Source organism: Antechinus flavipes, chromosome 1, assembly GCF_016432865.1.
Source record: "Antechinus flavipes isolate AdamAnt ecotype Samford, QLD, Australia chromosome 1, AdamAnt_v2, whole genome shotgun sequence".
In the NCBI taxonomy this organism is placed as follows: domain Eukaryota; kingdom Metazoa; phylum Chordata; class Mammalia; order Dasyuromorphia; family Dasyuridae; genus Antechinus; species Antechinus flavipes.
The window spans coordinates 353244038-353256695 of NC_067398.1; positions in this window are offsets into that span (position 1 = coordinate 353244038).

The following is a 12658-nucleotide window of genomic DNA, read 5'->3' on the forward strand; positions in this document are numbered from 1 at the left end:
TCAAAGCAAGTATGAGGCAGGTCCTTCAGCAACTGCACCAGGGCAATCTCTGGGATGTCCAAAACCTGTGTGATGCTGTGCTGACAAGATATGTTTCCCCTGGCCTATATATAATGGCCCGACAATTGGTGGACGGCTGTCTCGTTTGTCCAAGGACTAACAAGGCTGCTCAATGCCAGATCCCAGAAGGGGGACGACCTCCAGGAATCAGACCATTCCAAAGCATCCAGGTGGACTTCACTGAGCTGCCACCAGTGAGTCGCCTCAAATACTTGCTGGTCATAGTGGACCATCTGACCTCATGGGTGGAGGCATTTCCCTCAGCCGGAGCAACTGCCTCGACAGTAAGGTCTTATTAGAACAAATTATTCCTAGATATGGAATAGTGGAGAGGATAGACTCGGATCAGGGAACACATTTTCTGCCCAGGTGTTGCAGATTGTTATTGGGGCCTTAGAAATCACTTGGGATTTCCACACTCCTTGGCTTCCTCCCTCTTCTGGGAAAGTAGAAAGGATGAATCAGAAAATAAAATGGGAACTGACTAAATTATTTAGAGACCCAACTACTTTGGACTAAATGTCTTGCTCTTGCTCTGGTCAGAATCAGAACCAAGCCACGTAGAGAAATTGGGCTTTCACCTTAGAATTATTGTATGGTCATCCTCTCTAGGCTTGTCCTATGGGAAACTGGGACCCTATCTTAGAGACAAAGGATTTATTTCTTAAGAGATGTTAAATCATTGCTAAGACATTTATAAAAACTTCAACAGAAGGGTTTATATCTCAGACTCCTCTAGGTTTCCCTGTTCATAGAATTCAGGTGGAGATTGGGTGTTGATCCATTCCTGGAAGGATGAGAAGCTGACTCTGTGCTGGGACAGACCCTGAAGGACCCTACCAGATAATACTGACCTCTCGGACACTGCTATTCGCACCCAGGAAGGAGGCTGGACACACACACCACACCAGAACAAAAGGACCCGTGGCACCACCTTTATCCGAGTGGACAGTTGAAGATGGGGAGACCTCAGATTACATTTGAGGAGGGGACTTCCACTGAATGAGACACAAATACTGAATCCAGTGCATTGTAACTGTATGACTTTTCTTACATTAATTACTTTGGGAATTACTTTGGGAAACTCTCATAGGGCTTTCCCTGAGCTTTGGGTCTGCCTATTTCCTCATGATAGCCATAGAAACCAGACCTTTTTCTTCCAGAGATGAGAACCAGCTCCTCCTGCTCATGCAGAATATAAGGAGAACTTTTAACTTATCAAATTGTTGGATCTGTGGTGGATCCCAACGACTGAGCTAATGGCCATGGGTACCTACACCCTTAAGCCCAGCCTGGATCCTTAGTAACTGATCCCAAATTCAAAATGGGACTGATTTCTGGAACTTAGAAGAGAAATATCAGTGGCCATTGACAGAAGATAGGATTTGTTAAACCTAATAGGTCAATGGCCAGTTGCCAATTGTAGGAGGAAGGATCAGGGTTTATGGAAATGTCAGTCTGTCACCTTTGTAGGGGAAGGTCCCCTAGGGACGAGAGAACAGCAATATTGCCCTTTTACAAGGAATAGTTCAGACATATTTTCGAGGGAACAACCTATTCTAATGGGTCATTATTGGATCTGTGGTTTAACTGCTTATACTCACCTGACTCTTAATTGGACAGGGATTTGCTATATTGGACTAATAAAGCCAAAATTTTTCTTTCTTCCTGAATAGACAAACCAATATTTAGGGATTCAGTTGTCCGATGATTTGGGAAGAGAGAAATGGGGTTTAGACACCTTCATTGGAGAGGTATACCTCCAGACTGGAGATGCAAATGGTTGGGGTGATTCCTGGCCTCCAGAAAGAATAGCGTATGAGCCAGCCACTTGGGCTCAAGATGGAAGTTGGGGATATAGAACCCCAATATATATGTTGAACAGGCTAATTAAGCTTCAAGCAGTTGTAGAGATTATCACCAATCAGACCACTGAGGCACTAGATCTTTTGGCAGATCAAGCTACTCAAACAAGAGAGGCTGTTTTACAACAGCCTTGTGCTGGATTATTTGTTAGCTGAGGAAGGGGAAGTTTGTGTGAAACTAAATTTGTATATTTTGTTGTATAAAGATGTTAAAGAGATCTCAGTGTATAAATAAGAGGGGGGACTGAATGAGATAAAATGAGATCTTTCAAGACAGTTGTGAAAAATCGAGTAAGGCTTCATCTATTTCAAAGTTTGAGTAGGCCTGAAGGACTTTAAGTATTAAGTTAAGGGCATACTTAGTCTCCTCCATGCTATCTTAAAGATATACTTAAAGTCTCCTCCCTGCTATCCCCTCCCTGTTATCCCCTAAGGACATACTTAAGTCCCCTTCTTGTTATCCTCCCTATTTCAGCCAAATATGGGCACCTATGTACTTATTGGTCAGTTCAATTTCTTGGATAGTTTCCACATTTAGAATGTAAGATCCTCAGCCAATAAGGATGAGGGTCAGTGGTGGGAGGGGAATTTGCATTAGGGATTAAAAGCCTCGACGCTGCCCCCTACAGTGTTTCCTTCCTTCAATTGTCTGCTGAATGAGTGGGTGCCCGATTCTTCCTAACGTATAATAAACTTTGCTTTGCTTCTAGAGATCTCTCCAGTTTTTTTTATTAATGGTTTCTGACCCACACAAAGGGAAGATACTATGAGGAGGGAGAGAGTACCTCATAGTGGGCTTAGTCCTAAAAAGGACTTAGCAAATATCTTATCATAAGCACATCTTTTATAGGGGAAATATAATCCAGGTGGTTTCTCAGGGGAGGAGGGGAAATAAATATGGAAACCAGAACATAGAATGAGATGTTGAGACTTCCTTGAAGAATACTGACAAAATCAGTCTGGAAAAGCTTGGGTTCCCTTCATGGGTATGTTAAAGAGATGATCAAGATAATCTGAGTATAGTTGCTTCAACTATGGTAATAAAACAGTTTGGGAAACAAAATTCCCAGGATAAGTGTTTTAGCATTTGCTGAGAAAGGAAGGGAAAAAATTGATTTCAAGATTCACATCAGTTTGTCATTTCCTTCCCCATTTCATTTTACAGATGAGGAAACTGAGGCAAACAGGATTAGGTGACTTGCCTAGGGTCACACAGCTAATAAGTGTCTGATGCCAGATTTAAACTCAGGAAGATGAGTTTTCTTCACTCCAGGCCTGGTACTCTATCCAGTGTAGCCTGGTTGCCCCCCAAAATTTATTTTATTTATGTTTACAACATACAACAATGTTTACAACAAATTTCTCTTTAATAAAATAAACAGTTGTCTATTCATTATTGTCTCAGGAATTCTGTTATCACTGACCAACAGATTGTTTATCTGATAGTCAGAAATGTTTGTAGGACTAAAGTCAGGGGCCTTCAGGGCATATCTTTCCTAAAAGCTAGAGAAAGAAATCTAGAACTATAGAACTATAGCATTCCTAAAACCAAGAGACTTCAGGGTTATTGTGACATTTCCCCTAGAAGCTGCTCAAGTCATGGCAAATATAACCAGTATAGAGTAGAGAATCTCCCAGGTCAGAGAAGACAGGAGTGTGCCTCAGTGTTTTTTTGTTTGTTTGTTCTTAATAGCAACAAAGGACTGTCAGGGAATATGTCTTCAATACAAAGCCTTCTGCTGTTCATGAAATTATTATGCTTTGGATATCTATGTGGTGGGGCTATTGTTCATTCTAATTCCTAGGAGTTTCTAATTCTATCTGTGCTATTGCCTAGGGGAATCCCCCTTAAAATTATTCTATCCCCACTCTAGACTAGTAGACTTTTGTCTTAAAAATCTATCTGTTCCCCAGGGCTTATTCCCTCCTTAATAATAGATATAGACTACTACAAAGATATATACACCCACCCACTCAGATGTCCATAGCAATGACAAAAATAATAACAGCTAGCATTTACACGGTGTCTACCGTTTGCCAGGCATTGTTCTAAGCAAAGTAAATGCCATATTAATAATAAATTGCTAGCATTTGTATAGTACCTATTATGTTCCAGACACTGTGTAAAATGCTTACAAATATTATTTCATTTGATCCTCACGATAACCCTGGAAATTAGGTGATCTTATTATCTTCATTTTACAGTTAAGGAAAATGAATTTACATTTCTTTTCCAAGGTCTACACAGCTAATAAGTATCTGAAGCCAGATTTTGGCCTGAGATCTTGCTAGTACATCACCTAGCTACCTGGATTAGCACTGGTTGAAAGAATTGGGGATATCTGGTTTAGGAAAGACTGGAAGGGGACATCCTAGCATCTTCCAAACATTTCAAGAACTTTTACATGAAAAAAGAATTAGATTTATTCTGTTTGGCCTCAAAGGGAAGAACTGGGATTTATAGAAATATAATTATTTTGATTCCATGTAAGGAAAATGTTCCTAACAATTGGAGAGTCAAAAGGGGAATGGGCTACCTCTGACAGGTGTGGCTTTCATCCCATTAGAAGTCTTGATGTCTTAACCATTTGTTGGGCATATTGTAAGAGGTGATTTTTGCTTAAATGTGGGCTAGATGAGATAACCAGCTTTCTAATGCTGAGATTCTGTGCAAATATTATTATACCTGTTTTACTGATGAGAAAACAGGCTCAGAAATGTGAAATGATGAGCCCATGATTTTACTAATAGGAAGCTATCAGAACTAGCATTTGAACCCAGGTCTTGTGAGTACAAATTCACTATTCTTTCCACATGTTCAATGAAATGTTCATAAAGACAAACTTCTCATCAGAGAACTTACTGAACTGGTGCAAAATGAAGTGAGCAGAACCAAGAGAATAACTACAGTAAAGTAAATAGAAAGAACAACAACAAAACATGAAGACTTTGATTATAACGAACAAGCTTGGCCCAAAAAGAAATGAGAAAATGTACCTCCCACCATCCTTTGAAGAGGAGGTTGTTGTTTGCCCCTCATTCTTGGCTACAACTATTTGTAGAGAGATGACCATGGATATGAAATACTGAATATACTATGACATCCTGTTAATATGTTTGTTAGTAGCTGAACTACTCTTCCTTCTTCTTATTCTTTATTTGTAGTTACAGAAATTGGTACTTTAAGTAGGGGAGGAGGAAGGCAAAACATTCCCATCCACTATACCACAATGCCTTTCTACTTCCACTTGGTCCCACTAAATAAAGTACTTCCCCACTGGTACTTCTCTGTTTGCCAATAGTCCTGGAACAGAACGCTAAGAAAGGACATAACTAGGACATGCTGTGAACTGGGCCACTAGCTATATGAATGACCTGACTACTGCTCTACTTCCCAGTAGGGGTTTTCCCTCCCCCCTCCCTAAATCCACAAATTTTCAGTCCCATATCAGAACTACAAGCCCAAAGATGAAAATAAATTTGTAAAGCAATTTATGAATAAGTTTAACCTTCATTCAACAGTTTTCTTCCAAAGCCTAGAAACAATTTTTCAAAAACTTAAGTAGATCTGTTTTTTATGTTTCTTTTATACAAAGGCAATTTATGACTCTTATAAGAAATTCCTCTATTGACAAGAGAAGGAAATTTAAGCCGAACAGAAATGAAACAAGTATGAATGCTGTTCTGTCAGGGAACACTGAACCATACAGCTACTCCCAAGGAAATTAATGTAACTCAAATTTGTTACCTACTTAACTTTGATCTATGACAATCATTTTTGCTGCCAAAATGTCACAGGAACAAGACCCTGAAATATTGATGCTCAATGATTATCACCTTCAACTACCTGAGACTCGTGAAAAGAACTTGCCCCCAAAGTAACTAAAATGTCACAGTTAAGAATGATGGATTTCTTTTAAATTGGAAATGTTGAATTGGGCCAGACACAGATATTGAATTAGGCCCATTAACATAATATCTACAGGAAGCCTTTAGTACCACTAAGAAAAAGCTAGGCCAGGAGAAGTATTTATGTTCTGGTGTCTGGAGGGTCAGCCTTGGAAGCAGGATGCCCTGAGTTCAAGTTTTGACTCTCACATATGTCAAAGCTATGACTGAAAAGTTCCTTAACTGCTTAAGACCACTATCATAGTGAACTCGCAGGTCTGGTCCCCAAATAAGTTATTCAATATTGTATTAGAAATGTTAGCTTAACAATAAAAAAAAAAAAATTGAAGGAATTGATAGGCATGAAGAAACAAAACTATCACTATTTGCAGATACAATGATGGTATACTTAGAGAATCAACTAAAAAACTTCTTGAAATAATAAACTTTAGTAAAGTTGCAAGATATAAAATAAACCTACATAAATCATCAGTGTTTCTATATATCACTAACAAAGCCCAGCAGCAAGAGAGAGAAAAAGAAATTCAATTTAAAATAATTGTAGACAATATAAAATATTTGGGAGTCATTCCCAGGAACTATATATACAACACAATTATAAAACACTTTTCACACTAATTAGGTCAGAGCTAAACAATTGGAAAATTATCAATTCCTCAGAAGTAAGCCAAATTATTATAATAATATAATAAAAATGACAGTTCTACCTAATTAAATTATTTATTCAGAACCATATCAATCAAATTACCATCTGGCTGTGGGGTCCTTTGCTTAGGATCCTTTCTATTTTATAAATATAGAGAAGGGATAGAACTCTGTTTTTAGGTAAAATCACTTAATCTGCCTTTTCTCTCTATTTTCTATCCATCCCAGGCTGCCCTGAGCACTGATTTTGGGGTTCCCCTCTCTGTTCATCCAAGTTCACTATTCCATCCTATTTCTTCCAATAGATTGCCCTTTATCATCCCACTCTTTCACTTATTTTCAGTCTTTCCCTATCTACTGGCCCATTCTTGCTGCTTACTCTTAGTCTTAAAACAAATGACCAAAAAGTCACAGAGATTATGCAACTTTTCTTAACTCAAAAAATACCAATAAGCACACACAGGTTGCCACACCCACAGTTAACTCTTAAGAAATAAAATCAAATAAAAATAAAAATAGGGCCAACAGTAGTTGTAAACAAGAAATTTCCTTTATTCCTTGGAGGTGGGAAACCAATCACATGTTGGGGCTTCTTCTTTGAGGAAGCTGGCTTAAATAAGGACAGTGACTAAACAGTGAGCTGTAGCCCTGACAATGAGGGATTAACAGCAGCAAAGAGACAGGCTTGATTCATAGCAGTGACCAGAACATGGTTTCTCTAGGTGCTTGTCCAAGACCACCTTGGACTAGTATGAATCACTTACAGGATTTTGCTATGGCTGAGTTCAGGCAGAGAGTGAGTTGGCTATGCTGAGATCAGGGCACAATTTGCTCACCCAGCTGTAGCTCTAGGAAGCAAGTTATCTTGTCTTCCAATGGTAAAGAAAAGTAAAAAGAGTAGGGTGGTCTTGGCTTGGGCCTCTGATACTACAAACATAAGCATGTCTCCCCCATCCAGAAAACACCCTCATTTGATCCATCCACCCCTGCTATCCTGTACCTTTAATGCCTTTATATCCAGATGCCTCAAAAAGGTTGTCTGCAACAGGTGCCTTCCCTCAGTCTCTTCTCATCCTCTTATAGCCTCTGGCTTCTGAGATCATTGTTCCACTGAAATTTCTCTCTCCAAAGTTACTAATGATTCCTTAGTGTCCAAATCCAATGGCCTTTTTACATATATATATATATATATATATATATATATATATATATATATATATATATATATATATATATATATATATATTCAAATCTTAGTTGATTTTATTTTTTAAAATTATTTTATTTTTCCAAATACATACACAGATAGTTTTCAGTGTTCACCTTTGCAAAATCTTGTATTCCAAATTTTTCTCCCACACTCCTTTCATCTCCCTTCCCCTAAACAGCAAGCAATCTAATATAGATTAAACATATATAATTCTTCTCAACATATTTCCATATTCATCATACTATGCAATAAAATTCAGATGAAAAGGGAAAAAAGAGGGGGAGAGGCAGCTAGATGATACAGTGGATAGAACACCAGCCCTGAAGTTGGGAGGACCTGAGTTCAAATCTGACTTCAGACACTTATCACTTCCTGGCTGTGTGACCCTGGGCAAGTCCCTTAACCCCAATTGCCTCAGGGAAAAAAAGTGAGGGAAAAAAAAAAACCAGCAGGCAAATAAACAATAACAACAAAAAGGTGAAAATACCATATTTTAATCAATATTTATTCTCCATAGTTCTCTCTCTGGACACAGAATCTATTGGAATTGCCTTGAATCATCTCTTGAAAAAGAGCCAAGTCTTTCATAGTTGATCATCATATAATCTTGTTGTTACTGTATACAATGATTTCCTGGTTCTGCTCATTTCACTCTGCATCAGGTCATATAAGCCTTTCCAGCATTTTCTGAAATCAGCCTGCTCATAATTTCTTATAGAATAATAATATTTCATAACATTCATATACTATACTTTATTCAGCCATTCTCCAACTGATAGGCATCCACTCAATTTCCAGTTTCTAGCCACTACAAACAGGGCTGCCACAAACATTTTTTCACATACAGGTCCCTTTCCCTTCTTTAATATCTCTTTGGGATATAAGCCCAGTAGAAACTCTGCTGGATCAAAGGGTATGCACAGTTTGATAAACTCTTTGGGGATAGTTCCAAATTGCTTTCCAGAATGTTGGATCAGTTCACAATTCCACCAACAATGTATTAGTGTCCCCATTTTCCTATATCCCTTCCAACATTTATCATTATCTTTTCCTGTTATTTTATCCAATCTGAGAAGTATATAATGTTACTTCAGAGTTGTCTTAATTTGCATTTCTCTGGTCAATAATGATTTAGAGCATTTTTTCATATGATTAAAAATGGCTTTCATTTCTTCATCTGAAATTTGTCTGTTCATATCCTTTGACCATTTATCAGTTGGAGAATGGCTTGTGTTTTTATAAATCTGAGTCAATTCTCTATATATTTTATAAATGAAGTCTTTATCAGAAACTTTAGATGTAATTTTTTTCCCCTCAGTTTTCTACTTCTTTTATAATCATGCATGCATTGATTTTGTTTGTACAAAAAATTTTTTTAATTTAATCTAATCAAAATTATCCATTTTGCATTTCATAATGTTCTTTAGTTCTTCTTTCATCATAAATTCCTTCCTTGTTCATAAATCTGAGAGGTAGACTATCCTTTGTTCTTCTATTTGCTTATAATATCACCCTTTATGTCTAAATAATAAATAAACCATTTCAACTTCATCTTGTATATACTATAAATTATTCAGCTATTTCCCAACTAATGAGCCTCCAACATTGTCATATGCCTAGCAGAACATTAGAGAAGATTCAAAATATTCAGAATACAAATTACCAGACGAAGAAAGTATATATATTAATAGAAGAAATTATATTCATGAATGTCAATGTTTTCTTTACTTCATTGTAAATTGTTCTTTTGTTCTCTGCTTATTTACATTATTTTTACCTCTTTCATTTCCCCCCACCCTAAGCTAACTATAGTTAAGAAAAAATGTATTTATGTATACATATGTACACACACCCATCACATACACACAGACATATCTGACTTTGCTTTAATTCTGCTTCTTAACTTGCTTTGCTATTACTTAACCTCCCTTCTCCATGAATCCCTCCCTTGTCTTCCTCCCACATCCTTTGCTTCCCCATCCATCCATCCATACCCCACTTATTTCTTTATAGATTTTGGAGGGTGCTATACCTTTCATGGTATTGATGTAATGTTGCTTATTGAACTCATTCCTGATATGAGAAGGTTTTCAGAACTATGAGTCCTCCTCCCCCTAATGCTTTTGTATCTATTCTTCCTCTGTACCACATTTGTATAATGACTATTTTTACCTTAGCCCTGCCAGTCTTTTTTTTTGAACTATCCTATTGTTGATGTGAATCTTAAACATATAGTTTTGGAATCTTTACAAACTGTTAAGTCATTAGAGTTGATAGAGACAATAATTATCTAATTTAGCATCGTTCTGTACCATTGATCTAATCTTACAAGAAGATGTTTTGGGCCAGAAACTGAAACAAGGTACTAAGTAGAACTAATTGATACAATGCTTGTGTTCACATCTTTACTCATTGGAGTTCACACGTTTGGGAGATTTCAGGGTTTAGAATGAGATATCTGAATTCACACCTCCCTTGAAGCTCTTAGGGCCAGAGAGCACTATGGGAGAAAACCCATAATCCCATTCTCTGATATATAAGAAGAAAGCAGAGGCCCAGTTAAGGGAGTTCAGCTGAATTACATTGGAGAGGAGCACTCTGGGCCAGACACAGAGCACTCTGGGAGAGTCAGAAGCCCTCTCTCGGAGGCAAGAAAGATTCATTACAATTTTTACCTTGGTGCTGGCTGGAGGCAGAGGCAGAAGCAAAGGACAAAGCTGCAAGAGCTTTTAGAACCAAGGAGAGAGAGAGAGAGGCCTCTAAGAAAAACTAAGCAGGCTATATTGGAGACAATAAAAGATCTGAACTTTTATCACCTGGCTGCATTTTGGGTGATTATTACTCTTAGCTGATACTAAAACTGCCTCCAGAAAACCTCCCCAAGAAATCTGCTTTCTCCCAGAGAGAACCATCATTTTAAAGAAGAAAATCACCACAATATAGTATACATTTCCCATGTAAAAAAAAAAAAAAAAACATAAACTATTTGTCCATGTTGAGTTCTTTGAAATTGATCTTTGAAATTGGCTCTTATATGTTAAATTTTCTATTAAGATCGAGTTTGGTTGGAAGGTCAAAAAATCTGCAAATACATTGAATATCCATTTTTTTCTCATTATTTTGCTGAATTTAATGTTTTTGGCCGCAGACCTAGTTCTTTTGATTGTCTGTAGATGTGATTCTAAGACTTGTGGGTTTTTTTTTATAGCTGCTGCTAAGTTCTGTTCAATTCTAACTGTAGCTCCAGCATATTCAAATTGTCTTTTTTTCTTGTTTCTTGTAAAAATTTCTTTGATCTGGGGTTTCAAAATTTGACAATAATATTTCTGTGTGTATTCCACAAAGGGTCTCTTTGAGGTTTGTGCATTTCATCTATTTCTACTTTTCCCTCATGTTCTATTATTCTAGGACAATTTTCTTGGGTTATTTCCTGCATTATTGTGTCAAGGTTCTTTTTTTGCTCACAACTTTCAAGCAGTCCAATTATTCTTATATTTTTTCTTCTTGATCCATTCTCTAGTTTTTCTTACAAGATATTTCAAATTCTTTATAATGTTTTGTTATTTCTTAGTATCTTATAACTTCACTGGTTTCTCCTTGCCTAATTCTAATTTTCAAAGAATTATTTTCATACTTGAGACTCTCCTTTTCCTGTTGGTTAACTTTTTTTTTCATAATCTTGTTTTTCTTGGATTTTATTTTAGTTTTCCCTCACTGTCTTTAATTTGATTTTTAAATTCTTTTTTTATTCTTCTATAAATTCTCTCTGGGCAGGTGTAGGGAATCTTAGTGAGGAATCTCAATGAATCTCAGGCATGCCTTTGTGTAAATTTGTTTGCTGAGAACTTTGGAATATGCATCCAGTTATCTAATAAATCTCAGTTGGCCATTTTCCTGGTGTCTTGATTAATGAACATCCTTTATGGTGAGCCTGTGTTTACCCAGAAACCTGGCCAGTTCCTGAAGCAAACATAATCCTCCTGAAGGAATAAACAAATATTCTCTTTGATGTACCTCTTTTGATAGATCATCCCTGTACCAAAGGGGGCTGTTCTGTCTCAAGAGTCACTTATCAAATGAGAATATTAAATGTAGTGCCTTTTTTGTTCTCAGCCTATAAAAACTCCTTAGTGGAAAGGAACTTTGAGAACTCAGGAAGTTTGACCACTTGCCTAACAGTGCTTTCTCAGGTGCAAATTTGTTCTGTTTGTGAGGAAAATCTGGAGATTTCCTCAATTCTCAAATATCAATTCCAAAATTCCCAGAATTTTTCCCTGATAAATTAGATTTCAAGAAATTTTGAAAGAAAATTGTCCAGATATCTTAGAATCAGGAGGCAAAATAGGAATTGAAATCCCCAAATAAAAACTTCCAAATCTTATAGCCAAATTTGAGAGGTCCCAAGGCAAGAAAAAAAATACTAGTCAGAAAGAAAAATTCAAAAGTGTTAACATCTAGTTAAGTCATCAAATATAATTAACCCTAAAAAACCCCACCACAAACAAACAAACAAACAAACAAACAAACAAAAAAAAAAAACCACCACTACCAAAGATACATTGCCTTGTACCACCACTGTTCAGACTAGACTATTTCAATCTGTTTTGGTAGGAAATTCTTTTCTGAATTATTTTTGCTTCAATAATAAACATCCAGGTCAAATAATAAGTATCTATCTCACCTCTGAAAGATTTGATCTGAAAGACTAGACATGGTTTTGCTATCTCAATCACACGAATATTAACAATTAATTTCATTCATTCATTCATTTATTTTGTTGAGGCAGTTGGGGGTAAGTTACTTGCCCAGGGTCACACAGCTAGGAAGTGTTAAATATCTGAGGCCATATTTGAACTCAGCTCCTCCTGACTTCAGGGCTAGTGCTCTATCCACTGCATCTACTAACCCAACAATTAATTTTGTAAATCGTAAGCTGTATTTAATGTTTTATTGTCACTTCAGAAAGTAA